The following is a 12,849-nucleotide window of genomic DNA, read 5'->3' on the forward strand; positions in this document are numbered from 1 at the left end:
AGGTGACGCCAAAAAAGAACAATTCAACATTCTCATACAGGTTCACAATGTGTTTACATGCACACACCGATGAGTTAGGTAATGTGCTCACAAAGTCACACCAAACTCATGCCATCACATCTGGAGCAATTATTCGAGTTTGTATTGTGTGTCAACTAAAACACTCTTAGAGAGGATCTTACCCTCCTACATTGAGAAAAGGGCCACCTTGGATGGTCATAGCCGATACTGCTCCTGCAATTCTTGAGGTAAAACCATAAGTGTCAAAACTAGTCAAATATATAAATCGTTCTCTGATGAGACAAGCTGTGGTACTCGGACATTTCCAAATTGCTGGTTATAGATATCGAAGCTTGAGCTGACATATATGAAAACGTATCATCCCAGAACACCAGTATATTAATTGCCAGCTGGCGTGAGCAGCGCAGTAAAAATTTTCCTGTCTGTGAACTTAGTTTAAAAGAGAATGTGTGGGGAAAATCCCATATTTTCTATAGCTATAGTGAAAATGCTCCTACTCTGTGCAATTGCTAAAAATGCTTTCACCAATTTATTGAAGGGTATCTGGATCTAAAAATGCACCCACCTGTGATCTCTATCTAAGTGCACATGTGCGGAGCAATTACTATATAGTTCACATATATGTTAATATGACACATAACGGTGGACTTCTGAGGTCGGCAAAGTGTCCTAGCCTGAGGGATCACTTCCAAGGTTATAGTGAATGAAGGAGACATCCGTGTATAAAATTTTTTCCTGTCCAGCACTTCAATTGAAATGGCACTATACTGCGAAATAAATATAATATGTTTGATTTCCCCCATATACACATTCAAAAATATTGCCACAGGTTCCAACTTGCAAATATGGAGACTGTGGTCCATAGACCTAACCTTCGTCCATGACTCCGAAAGTCTTAAGTGCAGGGGGTGGTCGTCTTTTCAAGTGCCGTCATTGGTTGGTAGTGGATCACTATTGGTCGGAAGCCTAATTCGGGTTTGCTACATTGGCGAATCAGCTAATATGGCATAGTTGCTAGGAAACCTTCCAGAAATGTGAACAGCCAGTCGGCTACTAATTCAGAGAGCAAGTCCTCTCAAAGAGGAGGACTAGAAGGTATCGGTTGGCGGGAGGGATTACAGTGCACCCTGGGACTTGTATTGCCTTAAAGGGGAGGGATTTCCGAGTAACAGAGGCGTCCGCAGGCCTAGTACGTCAATAGTAAAAATGAAAATAAAGTTAAGAGTGTACCCCCAGAAGTAGACTACGTTGTACCATAGCTTTCGTGGAATAGCGCATATAGGGACTACTGGGCAAAAATAGAACATAGTAGTAAGGAGACTTAAGGAACAATGCTGTCTCTGGCCAAAAAAAGTCACCCAGTGAACTAAAAAAAAACGTGATAATAGTCGCCTGTAATAAAGGAAAGGCGTGAAACATGTAGACCACCGTTTTGTAGTGTTATTAATAAAAACCACAGGTTTCCACTTAGGAGAGATTTGGAACATTCATTCTGGTAACTTCTCCCTTTGTTTCTAAACTTGCCATAGGTATTAGCAACCTTATTAAAATAGCATCAGCAGTTCCTAGTGCCAATTTTAACACTCACGTTTCCTAATATTTTGCACCACAATACACTGGGCTATACCTTATACTCCCATTGCCGTTTTGGCATTTGTCGAGAAGATATCTAGCTAAGAGCCTCCTCCTCCTCGTAGGGCTTTGCAGAGCCAGCCTGATGACGAAACATGTCACCTCTGGGTGGGTGAGGGCACTTACTTCTACTAAGCAAATGCTGTAGATGACTACACCTGGATTCTTAGTTGGATTCGAGGACCATATATTACAGAACAGTATACTCTTAGTTGTTTATTGTATAATATTAGGAGGCTATACACGGAACTGTCCTATTCTCCCAGTTCTTATCTTTCTTTAATTAAAAACGGTACCCTGTATGTATGAGTTTGCTATCCCCACAGGACATGGAAGGGCACAAAATGCAACCTGGAACATTCAGCTTTTTTTTTCTTTTAATAACAGTCATTCTTGGGATGGGGTTAGTACAGTATGTTGACCCTCCTTGGCTGGCAATCTGGGCAGCCTACCAACCACAAACGCTCCTGATATTTGGATGCCTGAGGGAGTCTGGACTGTTTTAGCTTGCCTCGATCACACCAATTGTTCTTAGGCAGAATGCCTTGCAGATGTCAAACATTAAAAAAATAAAGATTTTCCTCACATTTCTATGCAGGAAAGTTGTGGAATAAGCAGGGATTGACAAAGGGCCAAATACAGCAACCACACCCCACTTAGGACAAACACAGTACCCCACTTGTTTGAGTACCCTTCTTTCCTGGGAACACTTCAAAATACAACATAGCAACGTAAAGATTTTCCCTTTAAATTACAACAATTTTTGGCATGAAGGTAGCTGACGTATTTGGCCCCAAGGTCAGCGGCCCGCCAGGGAAAGCTATCAACAGCAGACATTCCTGAACATAGACTCCCTTGAAAGTTCAGGGGTGTGTGGCTTGTGTATTCCCACTAATTTCTTTTACCTAGAATGCCCTGCAAACCTCATTATGCATAAAACACAATTTTCTCTCACCTTCCATTGGGAATGGTCCTGGTTTTCATACCTGGGGCTGACTGGCACCCAAAGAAGCATGGGCTTTAAAAAAAAAAAATAAAAAAAACTACCAATGGGAATCCAAGGTGGTGCAACTGCCTGTAGCCCAGTAAGTTATCTTACCCAGAATCATACTTGTGCCTAAAAACACTATTTCCTCTTGCTTCCTCTGAGGAATGGCTCCATTCTAGGATCAGCTAGCACCTACGGACACTTACTAACAGCAGACATTTATAAAAACTAAACACCTGGTGGAGTCCAGGATCGTGTGACTTGTAGAAATCCTACCACTTACCCTGAATACCCTGCAAATTTCAGACAAATTAGTGAAACCCTAATGTCCTCGTATTTATGGAAAACATCCAGAACTTTCCTATTGTACCAACAATAAATGGTCAAAACTGGGACCATACGAAATCAATGTGGTAGTCATATAGTTGCAGTTGTGGTGTACTCCTTTCACGTGCTTTAGGGCCACCCACCCACAAGGTACTGTTTTTCCCAGGAGAAACTTGGGATTGCAGAACGGTAAGGCTTCTTGCTGTTGCTGGAATTTCCTGAGATTCTTGTTACACAAAATTGGGGAAATACCATTTTCTGACCCATACTCTGACTTTTTAAGGGCATTCTGGGTACAAAAATGCTGCAATATTAATGCAGGCCACCGAACAGAGTGTGGAAAAAGTGTATTTGCAGTTGCTCTGCAGACTTTCCCATGGGCAAATATAACACTTGTTGGACCTGGCCCTTTTTTAGAGTCATCCCCAAACTTTTTGCCTTCCTCCTCCTACTTTATCTAACCCTTGTTGTTGACATTAGGACTCTGAGCACTTTACTACTGCAGGTCAGTGTTAATGTGCATGTGCTGTCCCTTCTAAACTTGGTATAATTGGCTTAAACCTAATTAGCACATTTAATTTACCTTTGGGTCCCTTGTACAGTGGTGTCCCTATACCCAGGGCCTGTAAATTAAATACTACTATTGGGCCTGCAGCACAGCTTGCACCACCCACATAAGTCGCCTTTCAAACCTGTTTCAGCCTGCTACCGCAGAGCCTGCATGCACAGTCTACTGACACAGGGGCCTGGCATCTAAATTTACTTGCCAGGCCTTGAACTCCCCTTTTACTACACATGTCACCCCTAAGGTAGGCCCTATCTAGCCCTATGTGCAGGGTTCTGTGTATGTAAATGGTAGGGAATATGTATTTATGTACTACATGTCCTGGTAGTGACAAACGGACAATCTAGTTTCTCACTACTGGGAGTTCTACCTCTCTCCTAGGATTGCATTGGAAATGCCCTAACATATGTCTAATTGGTATTGTCTAAACTATGAGGGGTAGCGTAGGCATGTTTGGTATGGTTGTGAGAAATGTTGCTTACTGGTGTAGGTGGATCTTTTACTACCATTATAGAAATGCCACTTTTAGAAAGTGAGAATTTCTCTGTGCTTATGACTGGTGTTTTGCAGCTTACATCCAGTCCATGTCTGGGGCAGTGTGACAGCTGGGCTTTGTGCATTCCTTTCAGACAGCCTGTGTACAGGGAGGATGGAGGTGTCACAAGAGTGCATCTGCATATTGAATGGTCTTCCTGGGCTGAAAGAGGGAGAGGCAGGGTACACCTGCATTTGCAAAGGCTGTGCCCTGGCCTCACACAAAGGGCTCGTTTCCCCCCCAATGATGTCTGGAGCCTGTAGTGGAGGAGAGAGGGGATACTCCTGGAACCAGTTAGTACTGGTTGGAACCCCTTCTCCCCCTTTTATGGACACTGTGCAAAACAAGTATAAGTACAGTGGGTGTTCCCCCACATCAAGAGAGCACTTTTGGAACTGGGTCAGAACCTCTGTCAGAAGGATTACTGGACTGTGGAAAGGACTCATCTGGACTGCTCTTCTGTTTGTTACTCTGGTGCCTGCTGGTGGGCACAAAGGACTCAACTGGATTGCTTTTCTTTATGTTGCCCTGCTGCCAGCTGCCCTCTGACTCTGTGGGTCCCCAAACCCTGTAGGGCTACCAGGAGGAACCACCACTGTTTGCTTTGGTGTGGCGGCCTTCCGGCCCCTTTTTGTGCCCCCCCCGAGTTTCTGTCCAGGAGCCCCGCTCAGAGAGAGCACTGCTTCCTGACCCTTGGTTATCTCCTGAGTGCGTGAAGAACTGGGGGTACTTATCAGTTATTTGTGCTCACACCCATGCTTTGTGCCTGATCGTGTTAGGTGTCCGCTTGCTATCAAAAAGGAGCGCTTTATAGCCCCTGGTCACCATAAATTCGCATTGTGAATGCTTTTAATGTTGCCTATGCTGGTGAACCCAGTGCCTGGCCTTTCTCCTGCGTGTGGGAGGTTAGTGTCCAGCACGGTCCCCTTCCACCAACGGGACTGCGGCATACCTCCCGACCAGAAAAGTGCCACCCCGCAGCACCCTCATGCTGCCACGAAGCCGTATTGCTGGCCGTCAGGATTCTCCTTTTCAGGGGGCCCTCACTGGCTGCGTGGAGCACGGAGAAGCCGGCTCACTGTTGGAGAGAGTACACCAGGAGAAACTGTACCCATGTCTCTCTCTCCCCAGCCTGCAGCCCCAGGAGATTTAGTTGGGCCTTGAGAGGCTGTCACTGCCCGTGGTGTGCCCTCAGCTGCCTCTTCTCCACGGTGGCCCCAGGAGAGTGGACCCAGTGTCCATTGGTGCAAAGCGGAGCAGCGGTAAGGACGGCTTGGGCCCCCTGAAGGAGCCTGTGGATACACGGAAGACCAAGCAAGGTCTCCCTGTGGAAGTCTGCCTTTCTGTGCACTTGCTGGGGTGGGAGGGCAATTCTTTGGCCTCACTGGGGTGAGACAGAGTCGGCTGAAGCCGCCCCGTGCTCTCAACCACTGTGCTGCGTTCCTTGTGGCGGCAGCTGCCCCAGCCAGGATCGCTCGACTGGGAAGCCCAAGGAGGGTTTCCCCTATCGTCCCCTGTGGTTACGGCCCCAGTACAAGGAGTGGGGCTGCTCCACAAGGAAAAACAACCACATTGTCGAACAAGAAGTACAGGAGCTCCTAGGCAGACATGGTGGACAGAGATCCACTAGATAGTTCACCAATGGAGCACAGGTGCACAATAATCGACATGTGGTAAGTGTTGTTGATGATTACCCGTCAACCTGCCGTTCCCCCTTGTGCTTCTTTTGACCCTCAGTGTGTCCTCTGTATCTTATCATATCCTAGTACATGTTCTATGTCACACTGCCATGATTGGGGTGATGTGTATAATGTCAGGTTCTGCCTAATATACAGTGGGAGGGTGGATAATGTTGTCTATGACTTATGCCATTTGGGGATGTCTCTCCTCTATGTGCATTCATGACATTGTCTTGGCATTCATGCTAATGTGTTTATTAGGTGTGCATTTTTGGTGATACTAACAACCTGACTACTGCTTGTGTTGCAGAATACCCGTAACCTATATGTTCACCCGACTACTGCTTATGTTTGCACTAGCAACCTGTGTGATGTTCTGACAACTGCTTGTGTAGCAGGGTATTACTGGTACATGTCATGTTTGGTCTAATGATGTTTTATGCCCTACAGTTTATTTTTATATAACTTGTTGCATTTCCTTTGTGGTGTATTTATTGTGTCACATGTGTTGGGTGTTGTGTAAATGCTTTACACATGAACTCTGGGATAAGCCTGGCTACTTGTGCCAAGCTACCAAGGGGGCGAGCAGGGGTTATCTTGGGTACGTAAACCTCTCGCCCTGGCTTGGGTGCATACCCTAACCAACCAGAAATCCCATTTATAACACTTGTGTTTGTGAAGTACATGTTCACTTTGATGTCTATTGACACTGAAATAGCAGATGTTTACTGTTACCCAACACAGTGTACTCAGGCTATCTACCTCAGAAGTATGAAAGGCTAAGTGGACAAACTAGGATTTGAATCTGTGACCATGTGTATTTGCTCATGCTAAAATGGTATTTACAAACGTTTCCTAGAAGTACAGTACAGGAATATTTCAATAAACTTTTGTGAACTGCCAAAAGTAGTAAATGAGCACTAGTGCAAGAACATATATCTGGGGGTGCACTTACGTGTCCTGTATTTTCATGTTTTATGTAATGGGTTTATATTGATTCACCACTTTTTTTTTATAATGCCATGCATCAAACACGTTTTACTAAAAGATGTCTCAGTGAAATGTTCTCTAACGTTGTGCAACATTTTAGCAAAACACTTTTTTTCAAGTTGACGTTTATATGTGCACATTCTATTTTAAAATAAAAAAATAACCAATCTTGCTTTCAGGCTTCTGCATGTAATCATGGAGTATTATAAGAAGCCTCAAAGTATTACATTTTTGCAACTGTGTACACATTTTTGTATTAGAACCACTGTCAGGATTGCTAGCAGAATGTACAGCTCACTGCATTTCCTTGCGGTGCTGACAAATAATAAATGCTTTGCACTAATGAATCAGATATACAAGTTTAAATCATTTACAAATACAAATCTTGGATTATTGGCAGGAAATCTTTCACCGATCCATACTGTAAACTGGCAGACAAAGGATTTTGCTTCGGGGATTAGTCCTACTTGTCCTTCCGACAAAATAAACATGAAAACTTGCTACCCTTGACCCCAAACAATGTTAGGGAGGTGACAGGAATTTCATAACTGTGCTAGCATGCCTGGCCCTTAGTAAGTAAACTTACAAGGGGACGCGTATAGGTCGATGAACCTTTTGATTCACATGGAGTACCCTAGCTATGTAGTAATCGATGACCATCAATAATCAATACACAAATCAATAAGCAAAAACATTAATCATCAGTGAAAAGCGTCAACATCTCATGAATAACCACAACTCAATTATGGGTTTTATCAATTTTATTTCCCTATTTGTTACAATACTAAGTCATAAGGTTAATTCAAACTTTATTCAGTTCACTCAAGATTAATTCATTAGTGACCACCAATAACATAATCTAATGAAAACTTGAGAAAATATGCGTTCTAACGCCTCAACATAAGCCAATAACGACGAATATGTTAACATGAGTAGCAGAGTTCAGCAAATCGGTCCATCAATCATTTATCACCATATATGTCAACGTCTCAGTGTCAGAACTCTACCTAACACAGATTAGCATTAGCATGTGGGACGTCATGCAAAAACAATTTAGAACATGAATTTTGGAAAACATCTAGCTAGGAGAAAACTATAAACAGCGCAGTTGGTACCTAGAAAGAAAGGCACAAAAAGTAAATCAGTCACATTGTCATAGCTACCTATCCACGGTATGGATCAGCATCAAAGTCAGTCTTCGTCTTCAGGTCATCAATCGATCAGCAGTGCATCAGGCTCTCAAGAGCTTGAGCCCAATGACAGAATCTCGAATCTCTCCTCCCCCAATATCGCATCAATTTTGGAATAAGTTCTCTCCCGATCAGTTCTCAAGTTCTTTCCCCTTTGTCATGACATTATATTAAAGTTACCAAGCCTATCCCCCAAATCCTAATTGGTCAATTAGTCACTATATATGACGCTATCCAATAATTTTTATTTTGCAAATCTGTGAATTCTAATACTACGCCGTTCTCAGGGTGTTGATTGGTTCACTGTACGATGTTCTCATCATCTGACTCATCAGGTATCGAAAATGTTGCATCTACCTCGCCACTCAGTGTCTCTCTTGTTCGAGTCCTGGGAAAGTACATCTTGTCTGCGTTACACTGAATTGGGTACATACTCTAGTCCCTCATCTCCTGTCAGTCGGTTCATTGCAGAAAATTCCAGCTAAGCAGATTTTATTAACACAAGCAGTTCAGGGTCAGTTCAAGACATCAGCTTCTCTACATTGCATAATTATTCAGCTCCTGCATGAGGCCTGGCAAACTAGGCCACAACTTTGGCTAAGTTAGCTCTACAATATAATGCAAAACATACATTATATAATTCATTATGACATATTACTACATTAATATTATGCATTTTCAACATTTTCACATATTTGTAGTCATTTTAGTTTAATTCGTGAATCTTGGTAGCCACTCTCCGTGGGCACATTTTCAAACGTGCACTTTAGTTTTCTACATTATTTTTCTCTAAAATGTAATATTATTATTCGAAATGCATATACAGTCATTAATAATTTTAATTAACATATCTGCTTCAGCAACTGTGAAATGAATACCATTGAGCTGGCGGTAATAGTAGGTGCCAAAATAATTGTATAGCTTGGTAAATAAAAGATCTTCACCAGAGTACTATTATACATCTCTGCATGGCAAAAATGCATATTATTGAGTGAATGAGGATGTGATGCAACATATCTTCTCTCTTTTTGAAACAGAGCAGCTGCCCCCTTTCTAGATGCAAGCAAGGTGGTCTTGCCTTACGCAAGCATGGAGGACTGAAAAGTAAAGTAGGTAGAATAGAGCGAGAAGTGTGTTGTGCATGACTCATCACTTGCCCAAGTTCTGAATCTGTTTGCCTCTGCAGGCGAGTTGTATGTGGTAGCTTGTTTTGGTGGTCTTCAGACACTAAATCAGACTACAACAGGGGAGGGGGGTGCGCTCTCCTTTGTTCTGCTTTACAACCCTGAGAAAAGCCAAGCATGTGCAACAGGAAGGATTGTCTCTCCCTTTTAACCCATGTGACAATAAGCACACCACCTCCAGAGGTCGCATGAAATGAGGTGCAGTGTCACAGTGTGGCACCTCTGTTGGACAAGCCTGGCATAGGTGGGATGGTATTCTGCTCTTCTTGCCTTTGGAAGCAGCTATGACTCCTGTCATTCTCCCACATCTGAGGGGTTGCAGCAGCTTAGTTTTCTCAGCTGAGTCACAGTAGCATTCTTTCCCTTCTACCAAACGTGCTAGAGATTGAGTTTCTGATGGAGACTTCTAACCTCAGATTTCTCAGCATATGAATACCCCCAGTTGCAAGACTGGATCCAGAGATTTTTCAATAGCAATTCCCTCATGCGTCAGTAGGTAGTGTCATGTGGCTTCGCGTCAGATCAATCCCGACTCAGATGTGACATCAGGACCACTATAGTTGTGCCACTGTGACATTAGTTCCTTTCTTTCTGTAGCTCCTATCCCTGCTGCCAGTTTGACAGAATTATTTACCTAAAAATCTGTACAATTTGCAAGAGATGTCCTCTCCTAAGACCACAGGTTTCAAACTGTGCAGAGTCGCCATCAGATGTCATGACTGACACCTATGATGTCTGTCTCTGGTGTCCCAGCTCCAAGCACTATTCAACGTTGTACGACTGCTGGACAAAGATGAATCTAAAGGCCATCCACAAAGCCAAACTCCAAAGGCAATTGAAGACCACCAGCTCCGGGCTAAGGGTTCTGACTGGATGTGGCAATCAGTCACAAAGTTCAGTTAAGTGCAGAAAACATAGGAAGCCCAAACAGAGCTCTCCTTCATCCTGCCACTTCCAAAGTTCGGAGTTGTGCGACCTTCTGTGTACCTCCAGAATGTGGAGTTGTTCCTGAACTTCAGAACTGATTCCAGACTTGTTCCAATGTGCCCTGATTTCCCCAGACTATAGGTGGTGCCACGTCAGCCCCAGGAGCTGGGAATGGCCATCGACCAAATCCCGCTTGACCACCTCCAGGTCCTAAGAATTCGAGGTGGCCTCCAGTCAGATTACCACTGGCAGTCCTGTCCCCACTGCCAGTGGTGCCCCTCAACCTCAACCAAAAGCAGCCCCTTTCCTCAAGCTCTACTCCATTCAGTCTGGCCTCTGCGTAATGTCCGACACAGCCTTCAGTGATCAGAACCATTACACTGGCAACAACATCACCTACGTAAAAGTGGAGCTGATAGTTTTGTCTGACTCTGAAACTTCTTCAACTCCATCTGAGGTCAAAAATGACACACTTTTACTCCCATTCGGACAAGAAAAATCCAAATCATTTTATGACTATAAACCCAATGATGATGTTTATGATGATGAAAACCTTTTCCCATTATTTAGAAGATGCCACTGGCGTGGATACCTCTCCAGGTGCTGGCCTTTCCTCCCATATTTCTGCAGTGGCAACAGAGAAATCCGCCTCCTTCACAACTGTGATCAGGAGAGCAGCAGAGGTGTTGGACCTACTTTACCCACCACAAAGGCCAAAAAAGGGGGCATAGGTTTCCCCTCAGGATCTGGATGCATGCGTCCACAACCACAATTAATATGAATTCATTTCTGACCATCCCATGTGATAGAGAATCCAGATGCATGGAAACATTTCCTAAACTGATGTTTACTCTACTAGCCCTGTCCTTTGGTCATTCAACTCCAGCTCCCCCCTGGGAAAGTATTGTGAGATAGAGTGCACAATTCTGGCTTGCTATCCCTGTGGACATTCAGCCAACCCTACAAACTCCCATTCAAGATGGTCATAATGCAGCAAAGTATTCTAAATACTCAGATCTGGACACTACCAACTAGGTATGGCAGTTGGTGACCATTGTGGTGCTTAGGCGCACAACCCTTGGATTCACTCCACTAGCTTCAGTGATGTTCAGCATATACATGGCCTTTGCTGACTCTAGGCCAGTCCTCCTAAACTATTAAGAACCACCACCCACTTTATACTACGACAAACTATAGTGACCCACCTAGGTTTAATGGAAATGTGGCAGGGGATTTTTAAATATCATCATGGAGTGTACATAATAAGGGAGATTTGGAGATTAATATATCTGAATCAGACTGCAGGACCCAGTGTATAGTAATTGTATAGCTAATCCCTGGCGGCACAGCACGCAGGATAATGTGCTGCATGGCTAAACACTTATAAGGTCCAAAAGGCAAGACCTATTGGCTATGCCAATGCTTGTTCATGACTTGGCATCAGTAAACTTCGAGTACTCGGTGTGTGCATATATGTATATATGCAGGCCATACCTACTAACGAAATTCGGAGGACAGATGGTACACCCTAATCTCTCCTCATTGAATTTGACAGCATGGCTCTTGATCCAGAGCTCTTAAACTTGCCACGAGACTGCATGGAGATCCTCAGGGAGGCTAAGCGGCCTTCCTCTCGCTCCACTTACACCTTCGAATGGAAGAGTTTTAGCATCTGCTGTTCCTCTAAGAACATGGGCTTGACTACTTGCTAAGAGGATGTGATTCTACCACACCTTCTACACTTGGCGGAATCTGGCTTGCAATTTTCGTCCATAAAAGACCATCTGGCAGCTCTTACAGCCTGCAGGAAATGTCAGTCACAAGCCTTTTTTCCAACTACCAGTCATAAAAGATTTTTTAAAAGGATTGAAAAAGGTTTCCCTCCTATTAGATGTCCTTCGCCTCCTTGGGAACTCAATATAGTGCTTTCCAGTCCTCCTAAACTATTAAGAACTACCACCCACTTTATAATAAGACAAACTTTAGAGACCCACATAGGTTTAGTGGAAATGTGGCAGGGGGTTTTAAATATCATCATGGAGTGTACATATTAAGGGAGATTTGGAGATCTTGTGTTTTTATAGGCAAGTGCAATAGACAGCATATTTGCTTTGGCTGGTAGTCAGTGTCACAGTTCAGGCAGTAGTCGAGAGCCATGAGAGGTGTCTGATTAGGTCTTAGAGTCATAGGTGTGGAATGGGTCGCAACATACTGCCCCATGCTGCCAGATTGTCAAAGGGCAATAGTGATGCCAGTATGAGGTAGGTGCCATTGGCAGTGATGCAGACAGACATGTTTGGGCCACATAGATGTTGGGTTATGCAGACAAGAATGTAGTTAGGCTTAAATGTGGTTGAGTGGACCAAGCTGTAGACCACCTGCAAATCTGGTCAACTGCAAAGAGGCCATTTTTAGGATATGACTACCCACATGGGATGAACTAAGCAGGAAGTACCCAGGCCACATTTGTGACAACCTTCTTCCCACCCACCCACATTGTGGGTGTTCCAAAGAGACCCAGAAATCGTGATTTGGTTTGAAAGATACAGAGAAAATAACAAATGTATAGCAAAATATTCCGTTTTTTTTTTTTACAATAGTTTACTTGTTTTTCTAACTATTGGTACTTTTTTCTTAGTTTTTGTGGTTTCAACCAACTTGCAGTTTGTAGTGGAATATGTCCCCAAGGCATAGGATTAAAATAGGTGGGGGAATCTCCTAGACACTCTACACCATTGTGTGTACTGACGTATAATAAAATAATTTGTGCAACCAGTGTGCCTCGTGCATGAGAATGGATCCACCGTTGTC

Source organism: Pleurodeles waltl, chromosome 4_2 (genome assembly GCF_031143425.1).
Source record: "Pleurodeles waltl isolate 20211129_DDA chromosome 4_2, aPleWal1.hap1.20221129, whole genome shotgun sequence".
Lineage (NCBI taxonomy): Eukaryota > Metazoa > Chordata > Amphibia > Caudata > Salamandridae > Pleurodeles > Pleurodeles waltl.